Source organism: Ruditapes philippinarum, unplaced genomic scaffold, assembly GCF_026571515.1.
Source record: "Ruditapes philippinarum isolate M1 unplaced genomic scaffold, ASM2657151v2 ctg1389_1_1_1_1, whole genome shotgun sequence".
Classification (NCBI taxonomy): domain Eukaryota; kingdom Metazoa; phylum Mollusca; class Bivalvia; order Venerida; family Veneridae; genus Ruditapes; species Ruditapes philippinarum.
This window is the reverse complement of record NW_026865599.1, coordinates 23,679-47,302: the sequence shown is the minus strand read 5'-3', so window position 1 is coordinate 47,302 and position 23,624 is coordinate 23,679. Positions and strand designations below refer to the sequence as shown.

At 33.1% G+C, this 23,624-nt stretch overlaps 1 protein-coding gene across 2 annotated transcripts in view; it reads right to left on the bottom strand.

Annotated features, from left to right (window-relative positions):
• LOC132729681 (serine/threonine-protein kinase TBK1-like) overlaps positions 1-23,624 on the bottom strand; it is a 117,751-nt gene that overhangs the window by 90,202 nt on the left and 3,925 nt on the right. The window contains exon 1 of one of the 2 annotated variants that reach the window (XM_060715495.1): positions 20,192-20,512. The exons of the other annotated variant lie outside the window; for it this stretch is intronic. The gene's annotated coding sequence lies outside the window, so the exon portion shown is untranslated. Of the gene's footprint in view, positions 1-20,191; positions 20,513-23,624 lie in introns of those variants that run through there. 2 annotated transcript variants of the gene reach the window in all.

Below are 23,624 nucleotides of genomic sequence, written 5' to 3'. Positions count from 1 at the left end.
ATGGGATACCACAGCAGTGAACCTTCAACGGTAAGTTTGTTTTTTACTAGTAAATTGTTATGTAATTGTATCATTAGGGAGTTCTCTTGATTTTTCTCCCATTCTAAAGATTTCAATCTTGAGAGCCCTCTATGATTGAATAATGTATCAACAAAACATATTTGTTTGAATTGTTGCAAAAAATTGTACAAATTCATTATTATATACTAATTTGCCTCATGATTAAGCTGAATGATTAATATATCTAGCTGTATTTTGTCATGAAAATTGAGTTTTATGTTCCACACAGATTTCTACATCTTCCAACAATGTCTAAAGGTGAATGTTTGACTGTCAGAGGGCAGAAATTAAAGATAACAGTGCATTAACCTTTAATGAAATGCATTCAAGTTTGTGAACAAGATACATAACAAATATTTCTGAAAATAAAAATGGCACACTTTGAGATGAAAGAATTATAAATTCTTTGTAACACAATACTTCTTGAAAGTTTACTTCTTTACAAAGTAGCATATGTGAGAGGTCTTATTGCAGCTGTGGAAGATTTTTGTTTAATTGTTCAAATTGAATAACATGACTCATCTTGATTTCAAGGTCAGTCATTTAGTTTGCAAAATCATTATTTATAATACAAACAAACATCAGAGCTGCGGAATGGTATTCCGAGGGGTTCCAGTCCCGGTCACGCTGCACATTTTTCTCATCCTGTGACATTTATAGAACACTTGCAATTTTGAAAATATGCAGGTAAATGATTTTCTTGTCCAATTCAATATGCCCTGGTTCATGTAACTAGGGAGGGGACATTGATTTTGAGGTCAATATGTCAAAGCTCAAGGTCTTCAGAGCCATAACATTCAAAGCTTGTCTGTCCAATTACCAAAGAATGCTTTCACTTACAGTCCTATGATTTTGTGTGGAGGTTGGTTATACCTAGTTGATGTCAATAGGTCAAAGGTCAAGGTCACAGGCACTGACCCCTAGAAACTCCAACCAGTAACTAGAAATTACTTTTGCCTACAGTCCTAAGATTTGGTGGGGAGGTTAGTCTTGAATAATTCATTACCACTATTGATTTTTAGGTCAATTACAGGGCTCTAGCTAGACCAAAATTTAAGGGAGAAGTGACTTCTCCCTCAGCTCCTATCGTGAGAAGTGACTTCTCCCTCAGCTCCTATCAGGGAGAAGTTTGACGACATAAGGAGAAGTGAAAAAGTGCTTAGTATATTGATTTGATCTATAAAAAGGAGTTTTACCTATTTATTGATAGTGATATTTGGAGTATAAGTTCTAAAACCCTCTTTCATCAGACCATTATAATGTTTTCTTCCTGATGAACTCCACACACCCCCCTCCCTTAAGAAAATATTCATTGTACAACACATACTGGCAAAATTCTCAATGAAAATTAATGTTAACGATACCATAGGGAACTTTCTTTAATAAACTAAATTTTAAGTGTTATTGGACACTTTTTAACAGAACAAATTTTCCTTTTGGTAACTATTATTTTCATCGTAAAAATCGGCATCGCGAAAACATGTGACAAATGAAAATTTGTCTGTTACCTGCAGAAACACTTACAATTCTAGTTGTTGTTGATTTTGATTATATTTAATAAAATATTCAATGATTATTTTTAGATTGTTATTCATCCGCTATTGCAACAGGCATTGCAAAACAAAATTTTCAAATTTGTAGTTTACCGCATAATTTACCGACGTTTATGTAACTTTTTAAAGACAAAGTTTATCTACTAATGTTTTTGACTTGTCCAAAATTGGTCTAATGTGGGTCAATGTTTTTTAAGTTCTTTTACAAATTTCATTTTTACTATCAAACAGGGGTCAAACCATTTACTTGTGCTTTTGTGTGTATTAATTTATATGCAAGTAAATTTACACGGTCTGTGTGAGGTTGCGTGTAATTACTGTCAAATATGGTAAGAGCAATTCCGGGTGTAATCTTTTTACACTCGCTGATAAAATTGTGGCAGGTGTCGTAAAATTATGCCTAAAAAAATGTCATGTTTACATCAGCGAATTTCCGATGCATCTGCATATCATGTCACTTAAATGTGTTAATTGATGTCAATTATCGGCAGTAACTGCATGTGCGTCACCAATTCAGTTTGATTTATGCCTGGAGGCGAGGATTAACTTAATTAACATGCACTGTATGATATATATATACATGTGGTCAGTAAAAAAATGTGGTGAAATCGTTTTCGCTTTGATGTTCAAACTCGGCGAAGTTCTGACACTTTAGGCGACTAAGTCGCCGAAATCGCCCAGTTGCTAGAGCCCTGAATTAATTAAGGTAAAGGTAACAGATTAGTTATAATACTAACATGTCATGTGTTATAATGTAAATATTTGTTTACGAAAAAAAAACGTCAATATTTAAAACCTTTACAGTGTCTGTGCACAAAAATTATTGTTTATGTCCAGCAGGGCAACACTCAACCTTTTTGATTGGCTATCAAATTTCAAAAGTGTATCAGATTTTATGAATCACCCATGTTAAGTCATTTAGTCTAGATAAACAATGGACAGATAAAAGCCAATGTGAATTGAGGACTTGGTATGTTTGTCTACTTAATCATGTTTGAATTTTTATCCCATTAATAAACTCATTATGATATACTTTTTTAAACACACAAAATATAAGGCAGAAAAACAGATTTAATAAGTCATATAAGTCATCACTTTGTGATTTAGTCAAGATAAACATTTGATAATAGCTGAATATCTGATAGTAAGAATTGTTTGCCTACTTCATCATAATTGTTTGAATTTCTATCCATATTGTATACTTAAATAATTGGCAGTTGTTGGTGTCTGCAAATAATCAATTGTTCATAATAAAATACAAAAAAACAAATAATAATAAAATTGACATAAAAATGCTTATTTACTCCTATTAGCAGAAGGGTCGACTTTAGTCATAGCTTTGTTCTTCCTTCCATCACATAATTTGTCACTGTACAACCATAGATAATATGGGACTTAGTAAACATTAGGTAGGGTTTAGGGTTGAAAGGGTTAACAGTAATATTTGTTCATCACATGAAGTTGATGTAGTCTAATATGCCACAAAGGATCCTTTATTTCATTTCCATGACGGTTTTTATATCCTGGTGTAAAAATTGAACATCTATCATTTAGGCCTCCTTTTATGTTAATAGTGTCATGGTGATGCTACAAATTTATCTTTTTCTTATAGTTAAATAAAAGCCAACATATAACAGTGGGCATATTGTTCTGCAGAAGTGCTGTATAATAACATTGTCACATTTACAAAAAAATTCAAAGTCAAAAAAAGGGGACACAGCTTTAGAAATGTGTTGAACATGTACATTTTGTATTTATAATACATACGGACTATTATGTTGTAGTAGCTTTCTGAGGCTTTGTATTTTTCTACGAGCAGCGGTGGAAAATTGATATCTCGCGAGACCGAAGGTCGAGCGAGATATCAATTTTCCAACGTTGCGAGTAGAAAAATACACAGTCTCAGAAAGCTACTATAACATAATTTTCCTTTTATTATATACCTTTTCGTTTTATTCAGAAAATGAAATGTAGTTGTCAAGAAATAAATTCATGACTGACGGATGAATACGTAATTCTTGCAAACCGGTCACGCCTTTAATAATTTTGGTTCCCGTTTCCAAATGCAACGTCATACAAAGCTAAAATCGGAACCAACGTCAAAAAAAGTCCGACACTTCCATATATGGTACCGTATTTGTCACTAACATAATACGGAAAATTCTATCCGTTGAAGCGTATTTGCGCTTTTAGATGTGCGTGTATTTTAGGGAGAAAATGTATAGGTATATAATAAATGTTTAAACATAACTTTGAAGTGATTTTAAAGCTGTTTGCCATATATTGAATGAAAAATTGCTAAAGTTTTGATAGTGGACATTTTTAAAAAAAAAAATTTTCATTTTACTGTTGGTTTTGTATTTGGTATCTTATAGTAAGCCTAAGTCAGTGTCAGATTTTTTTTTTTCAGGGTTGTAGCAGGGGTCCAGGGGCGGGAATGGGGTGGCCAAACACTGATACTGCCACCTTATTACAGTGGCCAAAGCCATACTTGTTAAAGAAAGAACTTTATATATTTTCATAAAGTTTGCATTGAAATAAACCTCGACATTTGGGGAGCATCCATTGCCTTCAACAGCATGTCTTAAGGTAATGACTATTATATTATTTGGAAAACTATCATAGCCAGGCAAAGGTATTGGTATCAGTATCATACTTTTGAAACTGGCCCACTTTTGTACTGTTAAAAACCCTTAAAGGCAAATCTCAGAAGCACGCCACTTCCAGGCATAAGAACAACTGTGTCATGGATCTTGACAAAATTACAACTCTCTTTTTCAACCTTTATGTCAGTTAGCTTCATTGAATAATTCCTTGAGGTATTGACTGTCACTTCTGATCAATACAATGTCATAAAAATTTGATAAATGCATGTCAAATACTTAGTAAGCTTTTAAATGAATTAAAAGGATAACATCATTATGTTAATACTATAAGAGGGTCAATTTAAAATGTTATTTTAAACATAACAGACTTTTATTTTCACCCCTTATCTGTGTCTATCTGTCATATAAAGAAATCTAAACAAAACAAAACTAGAACTATCACTAAATGTGATTAATACCCCCTCAAGACTGCTTCCAAAATGAGGAAGTAATTCAAGTAACTCTATTTCAAATCTAAACAAAACAAAACAAGTCAGCCTCTAAGCATATTTTTTTGGAACAATGTACAAATCAATATAAGCCATAACTATTCAAAAATTAAGTATCATGGTAGGCAAATATAATCATTGAAAGAAATGAATCATCAGTAAGGACATAAAGTATTTAATTTTGAAAAAGTTGTACAAAAAATCAGCAGACCATTAATCAATTCAATCATAATGATATAATCTGAAATTGACTGGAGTGAATCAACCCATCTGTTGAATCAGTTATAATTTAGATTACAGTATGCATGCATGCTAATATTTTTCAGAACTGTTAAAATATATAATGTAGGTTCATTGCACAAATTGTCTAATCACCAGATAAGCCACACAATATTTTAGGAAAAATTGTAACATAAAATAAACTGACATGGAAAAAGAAAGGCACCAACTTAACCCATTACCCGATGAGCATTTTGGGAAAAATGGCTGTTTTCATTGAAAAGTCTCCCGTTACAAGTTCAGGTTGCTATAAAACTATAAAAACTGCTTCAATACTAATCAAACTTGCCACAAATGTTGACTGGACCATTGCCTTTGTAACAACATGCTCAGTCTGAAATTTCCTGTTACCATGGCAACTAGGGGACATCTCAAAATTGCCAAAAATCACTATTTTGCGTTGAATTTTTCCATCCAAATTGATTTCAAAGTGCTGCCACTTCTCAATGGATCGAGATAGAGTCAAAGGCTTTTCAGCCTTGGTTACACGTTACCTTATGATCGACCTGGGGCCATTTTTAGCCTCCCACAAGTCCAAAATTTTCTTGGCGATGAGGGGGACTCCGCCCCCCTTCAAACCCCCCAAACAGAAGGGGGCACATCCCCCTTCTGGCAACCCCCTGATGTATCTTTTGGATGGGGGGCCGCGCCGAAAAAGTGGTCAATTTTTTAAACAACATTTCTCAAACAAAAACAAGTGTTTTGGGGCCTTAATAAGGCATTTTTCACCATTTGAGGAAGCAAAAAGGGGGGGGGGTGAAAAAGGCGTAGAAAGGCGTATATATCTGGTAATGGGTTAACAGAAAATGATGAAAATACCTGAAATTACCCAAAAACGCGTTTTTCCATGTTAAAACATGGCCTTACATATAATTTTGAAGAAAAATTGCTGTTTTGTAGATTTTTGATTTTTTTCATTAACCCATTACCCGATGAGCATTTTAGGAAAAATGGCTGTTTTCATTGAAAAGTCTCCCGTTACAAGTTCAGGTTGCTATAAAACTATAAAAACTGCTTCAATACTAATCAAACGTGGCACAAATGTTGACTGGACCATTGCCTTTGTAACAACATGCTCAGTCTGAAATTTTCTGTTACCATGGCAACTAGGGGACATCTCAAAATTGCCAAAAATCACTATTTTGCGTTGAATTTTTCCATCCAAATTGATTTCAAAGTGCTGCCACTTCTCAATGGATCAAGATAGAGTCAAAGGCTTTTCAGCCTTGGTTACACGTTACCTTATGATCGACCTGGGGCCATTTTTAGCCTCCCACAAGTCCAAAATTTTCTTGGCGATGAGGGGGACTCCGCCCCCCTTCAAACCCCCCAAACAGAAGGGGGCACATCCCCCTTCTGGCAACCCCCTGATGTATCTGTTGGATGGGGAGCCGCGCCGAAAAAGTGGTCAATTTTTTAAACAACATTTCTCAAACAAAAACAAGTGTTTGGGGGCCTTAATAAGGCATTTTTTCACCATTTGAAGAAGCAAAAAGGGGGGGGTGAAAAAGGCGTAGAAAGGCGTATATATCTGGTAATGGGTTAAACATCAAATCTGTAGGCTTTATCCTTTTTGGGCAAGTGTTCAGTATGTACGATAAGTACCCTTCACTTTCAATTGGATGAAGTAGCTTGAACATAAAATCTTGTAAGATCTCATGTTAACATAATTATCTGATTATTAAATACTTACAGTGAACTTATCTGGTTGTCCAGAGAGTGATAGATAATTATTGTATCTGATTTTTTGGTGTGGCAAGACCTTGTTTTCTGTGGAGATCATGACAACACTGAAAGTCTTCAGTATCAACTCAATACATTTATAAGATATAACTATATTGCACCATGTTCAAAATCCACTATGAATAACCATAAGACATGCAAGCCATCTCGGATACCCATGGTTGACTAACATGTAATATAACTAATAAATGATAAATGTGTAAGTGGCGGCGTGGCCATGCAGTTAACGGCCATCAGACTAGTCATTTAAGGATTGTTGACCTGATGTGGGTTCAAACCCTGTCAGGGACAAGCTGTTGTTTCCTTGAGCAAGAAACTTAACATTTATTGCTTAGAACTAGTTGGTTTCAGGAACAGATTCGAGAGTGTTTCAATAAGCTAATAGCTTTCAACATAACAAAATTAAATTAAATTGATAAATGTTAATAGTTCTGCTGTGGGTTACATAATGCATGATTGGCGTCCGCGCCGAAGCGCGGCGCCTTTTATGGAATGAAATCAGATTTTGTGAAAGGGCGACAGCAACTTCTCGAGCCTTTTATATTTCCACTGTTTTATCAGTTAACAGACAGACATGGTGGCAATCTGACAGACAAACAAGCAAAAATTTATTTGCATGCCTCTTATGAAGTGGGTGCAAAAAACCAATGATAACATTCCTGCTATTCAATTTCACCTTAACCGTTTTTTAGAGCCAATATAAACTTCATACGGATTTTACAGGCCTATTGGAAATGCATCATAATAAAATAAGTAACTGTAAAATAGTTTTAAAGATTTCAGTAAAAATGTAGAGAAAGGAAGCATTTTATGGCATTTTAAATGATTAAAATCACACTTAAATTTTTTTATGTTTGCTTAAATTTCACAATAGTTATCAATGGTATTAAAAGCAAATGATTGACATTTTCAAATTCTTCCCTATCACAGCAACACAAACCTTCAACAAAGTGAAGTTAAGATGAAGAATATCTATTTTGTGTTTAAACGACAGGCTATTAAACTTAATAACAAGCAGATAATAAAGAATAAATATTTATATAGCTGTTAAGGGGTAACAAGTTCTGTAACATACATTGGTAGTACTTTGACATACCACACCACACACATCAAGTACTTGTCAAAAACAGGCTTAATATAATAGATCACCGCATTAAAGACGTTTTCGGTAGTTTTCTGTGCGCATCGTTATGCGCTTCCAAGAAAGATAATCACGGATAATTACTCTTCAAATGAAGGTCAAGTTGAATAGTATTCGGATAAGTGTTTAAATTTCGGCTATAAGCAAATAATGAGTAAATAATACAGAATAGATATTTCTAAATGTTCAAAAGGAGATCGGATCAAAAGAATAAGAGGTCGTTTAGACAACATCACATAAAGGATTTCTCCAAGCATTAGTACGACAGCATTGATGATAATTCTGCGCGCGTTACCCTACCCACTTGTGGTATAGTGACGAAAGTGCGTCGCGACTTGATTACTGGCAGACAACTGGGCAAAGAAGTTTAAAATGATATATTTTAAAAGTGTTGAATAAAAAAACAAATTAATATCTAAGAAATGGTCCGAATTTCATTATTTTCTTTGTAAATTTCTGAATACTTGCTTACTGTTCGGGTATGTTAGTCGAGTGAAAAAAATAATATGGCCCTAGATATGTTTTAAAAAGATATTTAGTATCATTTACTTAATATAACATCAAAAGAAAAAGAAATTTTTATTTTTTTTTTACAACATGTTTTTGTTGTATATTTGACAATACATTTAGTATAACACTGATATTTCTTAAGAAAGCGTGGTAATTTTGACAGTTGGCATATGCGGTAACCATGGAAACTGCCCGTTTACAAAAAACTAACACGTCAACATATATATTTTATTTCTATTTTTGAAACCACCATCAAATGTTACTTGATATATCAATAATGTAGAAAATTCTATGAAAGAAATTTCTTGATAGCTTTAATTTTTTACAGAATTCATGTTTATTTTTCTCGTTTTGTGTTTAGTTAAAAAGCATGAAAACTTATTTTTTCAAGAAATATGTTCCAATTATCGTTTGTTTTATACAGAACCCTAAGATAAAGCAAGCTTTGTATAAAATTATGTTTATTGTGAGTCTAATAAGCTATTTTATACATTATTATAACACAGTTTGGCTATTTTGACAATTTTGAGATATACGGTTACCATGGAAACTGCCATTTTTCAAAAAAATCCAACACGCCAACATATATTTTTCTTTTTCTTTTTGAATTTGTCATTACATTTTACACAACATACAAAAAAATAGAAAATCCTATGAAATACTTTTTTCAATATCTCTAATTATTCTCAGAATTCATGTTTATTTTTCTCATTTTTTGTTCAGTTGAGGAACATGGAGAACTCATTTTTTAAAGAAATATGTTCAGATTATCATTTGTTTCATACAGAATCATTAGATAAGATTATCTTTGCATAAAACAATGCTCGTTGTGTGTTTTAATCTATCTTATACATTTTCTATTTGTTATAACACAGTTAGGCCATTTTGACAGTTTTTAGATATACGGTTACCATGGAAACTGCCATATTACAAGAAATCCAACACGTCAACATATATTTTTCTTCTTATTTTTAAATTCGTCATTAAATTTTACTCATCATACAAAAAATTTAGAAAATTCTATGAAAGGATTAATTTTTCATAAAACTGTAGAAAATGTCTTTAAGCTTGTTAAATGATTTAAATATTTTGTTTTGTTCAATTAGTTAGTGGCAGAGAGGCCAATTTGTTACCAATTGTCAGACTAATTGTCTTAGGATAGTTGACCGTTTGGGTTCAAACCCCGTCTGGAACAAGCCGTTGTGACCTTGAGCTATTAACTTTAAACTCATTGCCTAATACTGGTTGGTTCCAGTAGTGTCTGTAAGCTTTTATAATTTTCTACATGATCAACCTAATTTAGTTAACATCATAATAAATAAATACAATACAAAACTCAATTATCACTAATTGTACAGATGTAACCATGGTAAACCTTAAGTTCATCTTTAAGTCAGTTTTGTGTGTTAATCCTAAGTCAGTTATATATTTATATGGTAAGTTTTATTTCAAAGCTGGAACAGATTATTTATTTTTAGACATGACCAATCATCTCAAAATAAGTTCCGACATAACATGTTAATAGGTTAGTAATGTTAACTTTGCCTATCATATATAAATCACATTTTTATTTCAAATAATTTGTGTACATGTCTATTTTCCCTCCCATCTTTTTAATAACATGATTAATGTCAAGATAACTATCCCAATCTCTCTTTTTCAATTACGCTGACAGGATCAAATAAAGATGGTATTTAATTTAATATGATTGAAGTAATTTAAAAGAACTGTATTGTTTACATAACTGCCTGATATTAGGTATGGATATATACAGAAGTGACTGACAATTGGAAACTTAATTCCACATTATACATTATTTTGTGTTATCAATTCAATATTACAGTTGAACTTACTAATACATTTTAAATTATTATATATATTTGTTGTAAAGTAAAATAACACTGAGGCTTGGTTTACATTAAGAAAAACAACTTAACTTTGACCAGTGAATATTTGCTATGTGAATGATTTAAAAACTTAGATTGCACAAATGTTTTCTGCATAACTAAGCATTTAAGGCACTTGCACCACTTGTGAGGAAAAGGATTTTATCTACGTTTTTCATCAGATATTTTTCACAATAACATGTTTTAATTATCTTTATCAAACAACTAGCACAATGCAGTAGTTTTTGTTTCACCTTACTGTCACTGTCATGGACAATTATTGAAACAATTTTATATTAAAGTTGGTAATGTACATATTAAGTATAATTTGTGCATGTGTTTCACAGAATTTTACTATCAAGACAGTGCAATATTTATTAATAAGACTTAAAATTGCTTTATAACTCATTTAATTATCTTTTCTTAATGAAAAAAATAAAAAATCTACAAAACTACAATTTTTCTACAAATTTATATGTTAGGCCATGTTTAAACATGGAAAAACGCGATTTTGGGTAATTTCCGGTATTTTCATCATTTTCTGTAAACCCATTACCCGATATACACGCCTTTTAACGCCTTTTTCACACTCCCCCTTTTTACTGTTGTCTCAAATGGTGAAACAATGCCTTATTTAGGCTCTCAACACTTGTTTTTGTTTGAGAAATGTTGTTTAAAAAAATGACCACTTTTTCGGCGCTGCCCCCAACCAAAAGATACATCAGGGGGTTGCGAGAAGGGGGATGTGCCCCCTTCTGTTTGGGGGGTTTGAAGGGGGGCGGCAGTCCCCCTATCACCAAGAAAATTTTGGACTTGTGAGAGGCTAAAAATGACCCCAGGTCCATCATAAGGTAACGTGTAATGAACGCTGAAAATCATTTAACACTATCACAATCCATTGAGAAGTGGCAGCACTTTGAAATCAATTTTGATGGAAAAAATCAACGCAAAATAGTGATTTTTGGCAATTTTGAGATGTCGCCTCGTTGCCATGGTAACAGGAAATTTAAGCCTGGGCATGTTGTTACAAAGGCAATGGTCCAGTCAACATTTGTGCCAAGTTTGATTAGTATTGAAGCAGTTTTTATAGTTTTATAGCAATTTGAACTTATAACGGGAGACTTTTCAATGAAAACAGCCATTTTTCACAAAATGCTCATGAAGTAATGGGTTAAATTGTATCCTTCGTATTGTTATTCATAATCTTCGTTTTGCAAAAGAATGGCAAGGGCTGAACTATTTTATATATTGCTTTTTATTTTTTTCATATTTTTATTATCAACCTTAGTAAATAGAATTAACCCAGCTGGTAAACCAAAGCTCCAAAAATTGCTTAAAGGGACTCCACTGAGGTTTTATGACATGATGGGACTGAAAATATTTTTTTCCAGGTAAATGGACCATTTAATGTAGGTTTAGACCACTAATCTTGCTGCAAAAATTCAGATCATTTGCGCACTTCGTTTTTCCAGATTGTAAAAAAAAGACCCAAAATGAAAAGCGTTTAAACGCTTTTAACTCAAATCAGGCTAAGAAAAACATAGAAATACCATTTTCAATTTATTTCAAAATATGTTTCTTAACTATCTTTGCATATATTTCTGTTTAAAGTGCCACAGCTCATTTATGTAAGAAATTCAAATGTTATGTTTTTAGGCTTTTAAACCTCAGTGGAGTCCCTTTAATATCAATAAGCTGATGTCCAGACTGCAACAGGTGGTAACATAGAAACAATGAACATTACTTTTTTCTGATTCATGATAGATGGAAACTCTAGTTGCTATGGTAGAAAAATAACAAATTTAACCAGGCTTTGGCAAAATGCTAACTACTGCCAGGTTAATCAATATTAGGATGTAAAAAGATGGCATTCAAAACATCCCAAATCTACATTCAGTAACATAAAAACACAAAGTGCCTGTATTACAAAGCTGCAACAGAAAGATCCTTTAATGAATCAAATTATGAAACAGATGGCAATATGAGTGCTACAAAATTAATGTTGCTTAATTTTTTCTCAGGTTGCTATGGTGATGGAAAGAGACAAAATATAACATGAACAGATTTATTCTTTATTACTCAAGAAAAGTGTATGTCAGCTAATGGTTAATGTAAACTATGCACATCACTAAATGCTTTCTTTTTCTTCCTCTACTTTTATCATTACGACATAACCACATAACCTTGAAGGGCACTTTTTTTTTGCTTCTCCAATTTTCAGTATTATCCTGGCTAAATCAGCATATTTTAAATTACTCATTTTATTATTCATGTATTTTTGTTGTTTAGGACTAAGTGTACAGCTGGAATTCCCTATTCCTTTCATTATCTGTTTACATCATTATTGACAAAAAGGTGTGTCATTAATTCTTATATAAAAGCCTACTATTTATAGCTTTAATAATTAAGTACGGTAGTAAACAATTACTCATTTCTTATCTGCTCAGGTGGTAGAGTGTTCTCATTTTGAGAGTAGTGACCCTTGTTTGAATCCGGGAAAAAGCATTTTTTCTTTTCATTTCTTTTTCTTTTTTTGTTTTTTTGATTTTTTACAACCAACTAGATTTCAGTTCTCATGAATTTCATTCACACAATGCTGTTTGAGAACATTTAGTTTTACACACATTATAGTATTCAACAGGTTAAGTTTCATACAACAAAACCGCGATTAGGGTGATAAATGTACAATTAATGGAAGAAAAAACATAAATAACTTGAGCCAAAATTTTAAAAATGTGGTGAATGGAATTCAGTTTCAAACATAATAAAATTGTTCATACTGTCAATCTGTTCAATGACAGTTGAAATCAAAAAAATTTAATTTCGCTTAACCGTCATTGAATTGTCAAAACATTGAATAAATTACAGGTTTAAAAAAAAAGAGAAAATTAAAGGTTATGTGACACACTATAAAACAAGGAACATCGCAATGCGATGCAACCAGGTTTTCAGCAAAATATTTCACAGAAGCTTTGTCATGAAGGGGCATTTGTTTTTAATTGAACTTTTAGGAGGAATTATGGCTTTTTTAATATTCCTCAAACAAAAATGATTGAGAAATTTTATGTTGTCTATTCGCCTTTTTTTCCGAAATGTTTTAGAAAGGTAAACAGTACTTTATTTTTGCTTAATTTTTACATTTTTGCGTCTCTTGTCATTTTCTTTTGTCAACAATATTGGCGTGTGGTGTTTTGTGCGATATCAAGAAAAGTATGTTCACAATTTTAAAAAAATACTTGAATGATGTCTTGGAAGAAACATGGGAATTTAGTGAGCGCCAGGGCACTTGATGACAAAGCTTCTGTGAAAGTTTGGTCAAAATCCATTGAGAAATGTAGGAGAAGTTGCGCACTGTAGAAATTGTTCACTATATATTCTGTATAAGGAAAAAATATACAAAGGGCCATAATTCGGTCAAATATTATCCAATCACAAAACCCCCGACAATATGTGCCAGGCACTTGAAAACAAAGCTTCTAAGAAAGTTTGGTCAAAATCCGTTGAGAAATGTAGGAAAGTTGAGCACAGAAGAAATTGTTCTCTATATATTCTGTATAAGGAAAAAATATACAAAGGGCCATAATTCGGTCAAATATTATCCAATCACAAAACCCCGACAATATGTGCCAGGCACTTGATAACAAAGCTTCTAAGAAAGTTTGGTCAAAATCCGTTGAGAAATGTAGGAGGAGTTGCGCACAGAAGAAATTGTTCACTATATATTCTATACAGTGAAAACTCTGAAAACCGGACCCTCTGAAAACCGGAATCCTCTGAAAACCGGACCATTTTAAAAGTCCTGTATTGTCTCCTTATATGTTCATTGAAAAAAATCCTCTGAATACCGGAACCACTGAATTCCGAAAACCGGACGCTTTTCTGTGGCTTCTAATGCTAAACATGCATAAAAAATCCTCTGAAAACCGGACAGCAATTTTAAGTGTCAACTTTCTGTGTATTTTAAAGTATATTAAAACATAATCTCAACAGGTGACATGTTCAATTACCAGTTAATGATCACCCTTTTTATCTATGCAGGTGTGAAAACACTTGTGTGTGTTAATTTCTTATTGGCAATTAAATCATAGCTCTTTCATTATAATTGTGCCTTTCCCTGTATAGGTATGATTTTTCTAAATGTTTTTAATTTGTTGTGTGTTTTTTTCTTCTTTAAATATAAAATGTCTAAAAGAATTAGAAATTTTTGTAAAATGATTCCTGTTTTGCTAAAAAAATTGATCTTTGTTTAGATATTTATTATATGCAAAAGTAGTAATACTAAATTCCATTAATTACATATTTTAAAAGCCAATTAAAACAAGATATATTTCAGACAATGTGTTGTTTAAATTTCTGATTTTCTGAATTATATTCATGGATTTGCATAATAAACTTACTTAAGACATTTATTGTTAAAAGAAATTAAAATATGACTTAGACAAAAATGTTAAAAAGTAAATACATGACTGTACAAAATGTTTTAACAAAGTCATTGTTCAAACACATCATAATTATCAATAAATGTATAAAACCTCTGAAAACCGGAATCCTCTGAAAACCGGACTTTTGGTCAAGTCTGGATAGGATCCGGTTTTCAGAGTTTTTACTGTATAAGGAAAAAAAACAAAGGGCCATAATTAGGTCAAATATATACCAATCGCAAAACCCTGGCAATATGTGTCAGGGCACTTGATGACAAAGCTTCTGAGAAAGTTTGGTCAAAATCCGTTGAGAAATGTAGGAGGAGTTGCGCACAGAAGAAATTGTTCACTATATATTTTATATAAGGAAAAAAAACAAGGGCCATAATTAGGTCAAATATTATCTAATCGCAAAACCCCGACAATATGCGCCAGGGCACTTGATGACAAAGCTTCTGTGAAAGTTTGGTCAAATCCGTTGAGAAATGTAGGAGGAGTTGCGCACAGAAGAAATTGTTCACTATATATTCTATATAAGGAAAAAAAACAAAGGGCCATAATTAGGTCAAATATATACCAATCGCAAAACCCTGGCAATATGTGTCAGGGCACTTGATGACAAAGATTCTGAGAAAGTTTGGTCAAAATCCGTTGAGAAATGTAGGAGGGGTTGCGCACAGAAGAAATTGTTCACTATATATTTTATATAAGGAAAAAAAACAAAGGGCCATAATTAGGTCAAATATTATCTAATCGCAAAACCCCGACAATATGCGCCAGGGCACTTGATGAAAAAGCTTCTGTGAAAGTTTGGTCAAAATCCGTTGAGAAATGTAGGAGGAGTTGAGCACAGAAGAAATTGTTTACGCCCGTCCGCCCATCCGCCCGCCCGCCCGCCGACATACCTCAATCTAATAACTAGTTTTTTCCTTCGGAAAACCTGGTTAAAAAGTTCTGAAAGTAAAAAAAACATGCTGAAAGTAAAAAAAAAAAACATGCTAAAAAATGTGCACAATTGCAGATTTGAACTTGAAACAAACAAAAAATTTCATAACAAGAACTCTTCATAATCTAAACTATCTAACCACAACGCTACTCAGATCTACTTGTCCATAAAGAGAACAATCATCACAGAATCCTTCAAAATAACCTATTGTAAATATTTGTTATACATTTTAAAATAAACATACTTTTTTCACTCAGTTAATCTGTTTTATAACTTTAATGTTAATTATTTTCATGAATTAGCACAGGTTTCACTTTGTTTCCAGAATTTTTATACTTCACAACAGCAGGTGTCAAGTGCTGTGTGGCAGCTGTAAAAAGTTGCCCCGTACTTCACTTCAGTGTTGTTATATTTTCTGGTCCTCCGGGATCATTGATGCCAGCACTATTAAGTGTTGAGAATTGAGTACCGCTCAAGCCGGTGCTAGGGGGCGTGAGGGATGTTGCACATTTCCATTATCCCTCATGTACAGACTCAATCAAACCGAGTCTGCAATTTTCTTGTAATTTTGTTGTGATTAATGCTTCCGAGGGATCACTTTGTTTCCAGAATTTTTGCCAAAAATATTTCCGTTTCGCCAAAAAAATCTCTGTTGTGTATTTAAGTCATACCCCTTGTTCCTTGCCCGAATTTTTTTACTGTCATTAGACTATAGCACATTAGACTATATATTACAAACTCTGCACACCGGTTAAGCTGACAACCCAAACAAATAACAAACAAGAAACATGGCAATGCCATGAAACCAGGTTTTCAATTATCACCATTGTAGATAAATATGTTGTATTTGAAATACAAATACAAGCAACAAACAATGTAACTATGTGCAATGTAAAACATGAATAATGTAGGAGGAATTGCCACTGAAGAAGTGTTCACTATAATATTATGTATAAGGAAAAAAACAAAGGGCCATAATTAGGTCAAAAACTATCCAATCACAAAACCCCGACAATATGTGCCAGGGTGCTTGATGACAAAGCTTCTGTGAAAGTTTGAACAAAATCCGTTGAGAAATGTAGGACGAGTTCAGCACAGAAGAATTTGTTCACTATAATTATATTGATAATTCTGTATAATGAAAAACAAGTTACAAAGTAGACATGAAATAATATATCATATCTTTTTTAAATTACCTCCAAAGATGATATGACCTTTGACTGCCAAATCAAGTTAAAATCATGTAAACAGGATTTTCAATGTTAATGTCACTGTGACCTTGACCTTGGAGCCAGCCATGCGGAACATGCGTTCTGCACGTCATCTTGATGTGGTAAACATTTGTCTGAAGTTTCATCAAAATTCTTCAAAGGGTTGAAGAGTTACAGAGCGGACAGGATTTTCAATGTTAATGTCACTGTGACCTTGACCTTGGAGCCAGCCATGCGGAACATGCGTTCTGCACGTCATCTTGATGTGGTAAACATTTGTCTGAAGTTTCATCAAAATTCTTCAAAGGGTTGAAGAGTTACAGAGCGGACAGGATTTTCAATGTTAATGTCACTGTGACCTTGACCTTGGAGCCAGCCATGCGGAACATGCGTTCTGCACGTCATCTTGATGTGGTAAACATTTGTCTGAAGTTTCATCAAAATTCTTCAAAAGGGTTGAAGAGTTACAGAGCGGACACAATTTCGTTTGACGCCCGCCCGCCCATCCGCCCAATGTCACTGTGACCTTGACCTTGGAGCCAGCCATGCGGAACATGCGTTCTGCACGTCATCTTGATGTGGTAAACATTTGTCTGAAGTTTCATCAAAATTCTTCAAAGGGTTGAAGAGTTACAGAGCGGACAGGATTTTCAATGTTAATGTCACTGTGACCTTGACCTTGGAGCCAGCCATGCGGAACATGCGTTCTGCACGTCATCTTGATGTGGTAAACATTTGTCTGAAGTTTCATCAAAATTCTTCAAAGGGTTGAAGAGTTACAGAGCGGACACAATTTCGTTTGACGCCCGCCCGCCCATCCGCCCAATGTCACTGTGACCTTGACCTTGGAGCCAGCCATGCGGAACATGCGTTCTGCACGTCATCTTGATGTGGTAAACATTTGTCTGAAGTTTCATCAAAATTCTTCAAAGGGTTGAAGAGTTACAGAGCGGACAGGATTTTCAATGTTAATGTCACTGTGACCTTGACCTTGGAGCCAGCCATGCGGAACATGCGTTCTGCACGTCATCTTGATGTGGTAAACATTTGTCTGAAGTTTCATCAAAATTCTTCAAAGGGTTGAAGAGTTACAGAGCGGACACAATTTCGTTTGACGCCCGCCCGCCCATCCGCCCAGCCGCCCATCCGCCCATCCGCCCGCCATACCCCAATCTAATAACCAGGATTTTCAAAATTGAAAACCTGGTTAAAAAACTGACTTGAAAATAGAGTGGGAGAGGGTTATTATATAACACAATATAGTTTAATGTATTCTCAAGCACAAGGGTAGACCAACATCTATTAATTTTACAGTCTATCAATTTACAAAAAAAAATGTATCTTTTAATAACTTTAGTTTTGCCCCTGGTTGATACTTTCTTTGATAAGATAAACATTCATAACACTACTCCATTTAATGATTGTATATTCATGCCACACTGAAATATTTTATAACAAAAAGATTTTTTTTTATGCATGTCTGTAAACACTTAATTGCCTAATCAAACAATTTTATCTGTAAGTTTTAGTCATTTTTTAAGGCCATATTTAACACAGGGTTTGAACAGATGTATACTGGAGTGATTAAATTAAATGTTAAGTAAATAATAAATAAGCAGTATGATTCAATATTATCACATCAATCAATTATGCCTGTGTTCATAAAAGGATTAAATATGACATTGAGGCACTTGTAATGGTCTGCTTTTTAAAGTACCACCACTTCTTTGTTTACATTAAACTTTTGCTTCTTTGAAATAATATATGTATCAGATATAACAAAATATGTACAAATGAATAATAAATGGATAAGATAATAGATAAAACTATTTTTTGTGTGATTGGGTTTGTTTACCCTTGCCACCAGAAAGATAGAAGTATTTGACATTCTGATAGAAAAATAATCATCTTTAGAGTTGATTGAACAAAAAATCATTTACTTGCACAATTATTTACTCTCCTTTTGTGTGTATTTTGATATTTTAAACTATCAAAACACTTTCCTCATCATTAACAATAAATTTTTGCTTAACATAATACAATGGAATAAGGGATGCATGGTTACAGCATTAATGAGGTCATGCATAGTTATAAACCACCTATATCTTAAGAATACAGGTAAATATCATAAAAAAATGCATTTGTGAAAAAATGCTATGCCACCGAAAAAATGCTATGCCACCACATTAATTAAACAGAAGTAGACTTTTTTTGTATCTATAAATTTCTATACAAATGAACTTTGCCATAATGCAGTAGTGTCTAGTGTCTAAATAATAATTTTTTTTTCAGGAAAATTCTAAGTTCAAGGGGAGATAAATCTGAAAATATTGATGCTAGAGTTATGAACCTTGTCATATAAGAAGTGGATGATGATAAGGTACATATATATTAAGTATGAAGTTGATCCCTTAAGAAATAAAGAAGTAACAGTAAAAAATAGTATTTTATCAGGAAAATTCCACGTTCAAGGGGGGTAAACCTGAAAATATTGGTGCTAGAGTTATGAACCTTGTCTGATGATAAGGAACATAAATTATATTTGAAGTACCGTATAAGTACTTATTTCTGCAGGCTTAATATTCTGCGATTTTTGTTAAAATAAGGGGTTTTAAATTTCTGCGTATCTTATTTCTGCGGTGTCATCATTCTTGCATTGATGCTTTTTATTTCTGCGTTTTAATTAAGATATTTGTACCAAATAAACCGACACAAACAGACAACATTTAAACATTTGTTGATGTAACATGTACAATACTTCTGGTTAACATGCAGCGGACTGATAATGTATTTCGTTGTAATCATCATGTATGTTAATAAACATAAAACAACAATGTGCAATGACAACAATGTTAATACTGTATGTGTATCAATTTAAAGTGTGAATAATAAACAATGGCAAAATCGCATGTAGACACAAGATATTGTACAAATACAAAAGGGTATGTTTATTGCACCCGTCAAACTATAATAGTTTTATTTTACAAAAGAAATCAAGCTAAGGGTGAGCGAATATCATATAAACATGATATTTATTTAAACAAAGAGAACAAGCAAAGTAACATTTTTTTTCGCTAATATTTTATTCACGACAGATACATAAAGAGAAATTCCCACCTACAAAAGATGGTAAAGTTACATGTTAATGTAATTATACAATACGGGTAGTTGATATATTCAGACATATGCGTACGGAAAAGGCTTAATTTTCTGCGGTTTTTAAATCTGCGGGGTCGTCATGAACCGCAGAAAAAGCAGAAATAAAGTTCCCGCAGAAAAAAGTACTTAAACGGTATGAAGTTTATCCCTTAAGAAAGAAAGAGTAAAAAATAGTATTTTTAGCTCACCTGAGCATGCTCAGGGTCGATGATTGTCCGTCGTCCAGCCACATTTAGTTCGTTAACACTCTAGCATTTGCATTTATTCCTTAATCATCATGAAACTTCATCAGAATATCTGTCTCAATAATATCTCGGATGAGTTCCATCATGGGTGACCTCCAATGAAAAACTAAGTCACAGGAGCTAAAAATAGAAAAAGCTTGTTAACACTCTACTGGCTGCAGTTTTGATCCAAATATTCCGGAAATTTGTCAGGAAGGTTGTATTAATGATTTCTAGGTCAAGTTCAAAGATGGGTCATCTCTGTTCAGAAACTAGGTCACAGGAGCTAAAAATAGAAAAAGCTCGTTAACACTCTAGTGGCTGCAGTTTTGATCCAAATATTCTGGAAATTTGTCAGGAAGGTTGTTTTGATGATTTATAGGTCAAGTTTGAAGATGGGCAGGCTTTCAAGTGGCCAATAACAAAAAAGTAGGGATAAAAGTAGGATTTTTTTGGTAAAAAAGTAGGGAAAAGTAGGGATTTTCAGAGCCTAAAAGTAGGGAAAGTAGGACTCTCTACTCACCTTTTTTCCAAAGTTGATTGCAAAAACAAATACAGACCCTTATCAACTAATATCCATGGAATTTTCTTCATTTAGGAAACCAGTCACCAGTGTCTCAATAGGGATTCCACAACAGGATGAATCTGGACATGAACCTGGAATTGGTATTTTTTCTATTAGATCCAATTCCAAATAATAACAGAAAACTATAAACAATGAATATGTCAGAACACAGACTATTACTATTTAGAAACATTAAACATTAAGTAAGCATGTTTTTGTACACAGACTAGAAACAGGAAATGTGTTAAAACCTTGTTTAAGATAGCATGGTTGTTACAAAATACAAACAAGAAACATGTTATGTGCAAAAACATGGTTTTAGCTAGCATAATATGTGAAACACAGACTAGAACAAGGATAGGTGTTAAAACATGATTTTTTAACTAGCATTATAACACACTGAATTAAAAGGAGTAAATGTAAAAAAAGCAAAGGTTTACTAGCATCCTAGTTATGCATGGAGTTTAAATGGGCATGCAAAATAGATACATTTGTGTACTTGAAACAATCAAAAGTAAATTTTAAGATATATACAGGAGCAGTTAGTATGCAAAAATAGTACATGCACAACTGACAAATCAAAGCAAGAGTTTACACTTCATAATGTATTAATTGCAGAATTATAGATATTAGTATAGTAAAGCCTGCTACCCAAAGATATATATGCACACAACTACAGAGCAAAGCATATACATTAACATGCATTGTGTGAGTCCATGTGGCATTGTGAAGTTAATTTTATAAATAAATGGACCTGAAATAATAAATTGTTAGTAAAATGGAATTTAAAAAGAAACTTAATGACACTTGCGAGAAATGTAAGTAGGTCTCAGATAATTCCAAGGTAGGTAGAGATGAGTATTTATGCCATATTATATATATATATATATATAATATATATATATATATATATATATTTAATGATAGAGAGCAAAAAAACCTGTTATGTAAACTTTGGATGCAACAACAATCTCTCACATCTTTAATGGTTATGTTATTAATAATTGGCACACTGAAAGCCTAAACACACAGTTATTCTTAAATTATCTGTTATAAGATCAAGATTCCTAATCCCCCACCATATTAAAGCTATCAAATTCTATCTAATTAAAGCATACATATTTTTCAGAAACACTCACTACATTTTTCCAGTATCTTTCATTCAATGAAAATTCAGGACAAAATGATCACAGTGAGCAAGTTCAATACTTGCCAATATGCCAAACATTGCATAAAATCTATATATGCTCAAAGATGTTGGCAAGTATTGTCCTCTGACAGTATAAGCATCATTGGGAAACAATTGAGAAGCTAGTCTGTGTACAAAAACATGTACAAAAACATATTATAATTTTGAAATGAAACAATTGAGAAGCTAGTCTGTGTACAAAAACATGAACAAAAACATATTATAATTTTGAAATGAAACAATTGAGAAGCTAGTCTGTGTACAAAAACACATTATAATTTTGAAATGAAACATAAAAAATAATTGAACACTAAGTAATATTTCTATAGAAGCAGACTCACCTAAAGTCGCTGATTCTGCCATGACAGCTCCAACCATCCTTATCATGGAACCCCTCTTGCACCACTGATGACCTACTTCCATCAACTTTTTCCTACAATTAAACTAGCATCTGATTCTTATTTAATTTGAGATAAAGATTATCTCAAAATCAATCTACTACTTATACTGGATTTTTTATCAATTATCCTCAAACTTTTTTCTTAAAAAAGTAGGGATAGTAGGGCATTTCAAGAAAAAAGTAGGGAAAAGTAGGGGTCAAACAAAAAAGTAGGGAAAAGTAGGCAAAATAGGAAAAGTAGGGCCCGCTTGAAAGCCTGGATGGGTCATCTCCAGTCAAAAACTAGGTCACAGGAGCTAAAAATAGAAAAAGTTTGTTAACACTCTAGTGGCTGCAGTTTTGATCCAAATATCCTGGAAATTTGTCAGAAAGATTGTTTTGATAATTTCTAGGTCAAGTTCGAAGATGGGTCATCTCCGGTCAAAAACTAGAAATGTGTCCATAGGACACGGATGCCCCCACACGCCACTGTTCTGTCAATCTTATGACTCTAGGTCAAATATTTTTTGGACTACATGTGCCACAAGTTGAAAACTAAAAATCAACAAAGGGCCATAATTCTGTTCAATTTGGTCGCAGCAAAAATTCCTTCCTTTACTACCATCTACACATTAAGGCTGTTCATCCCTGGAAGTGTAAGCAAAATCTGCCATCCGGTTTAAGAGGAGTTGCGTTCACAAAATTTCTACATAGTATAAAGTGAAAAAATCAACAAAGGGCCATAATTCTGTTAAATTTGGTCGCAGCGAAAATTTCTTCCTTTTGTACCATCTACACATTAAGGTTGTTCATCCCTCGAAGTTTAAGCAAAATCTGCCATCCGGTTAAAGAGTAGTTGGGTTCACAAAATTTCTACATAGTATATAGTGAAAAAATCAACAAAGGGCCATAATTCTGTTAAGTTTGCTCGCAGCTAAAATTCCTTCCTTTTGTACCATCTACACATTAAGATTGTTCATCCCTGGAAGTTTAAGCAAAATCTGCCATCCGGTTTAAGAGGAGTTGGGTTCACAAAATTTCTACATAGTATATAGTTAAAAAATCAACAAAGGGCCATAGTTCTCTTAAATTTGGTTGAAGCAAAATTGCCTTCCTTTACTACCATCTACATATTAAGGTTGTCATCCCTGGAAGTTTAAGCAAAATCTGCCATCCAGATTAAGAGGAGTTGGGTTCACAAAATTTCTACATAGTATATAGTGAACAAATCAACAAAGGGCCATAATTCTGTTAAATTTGGTCG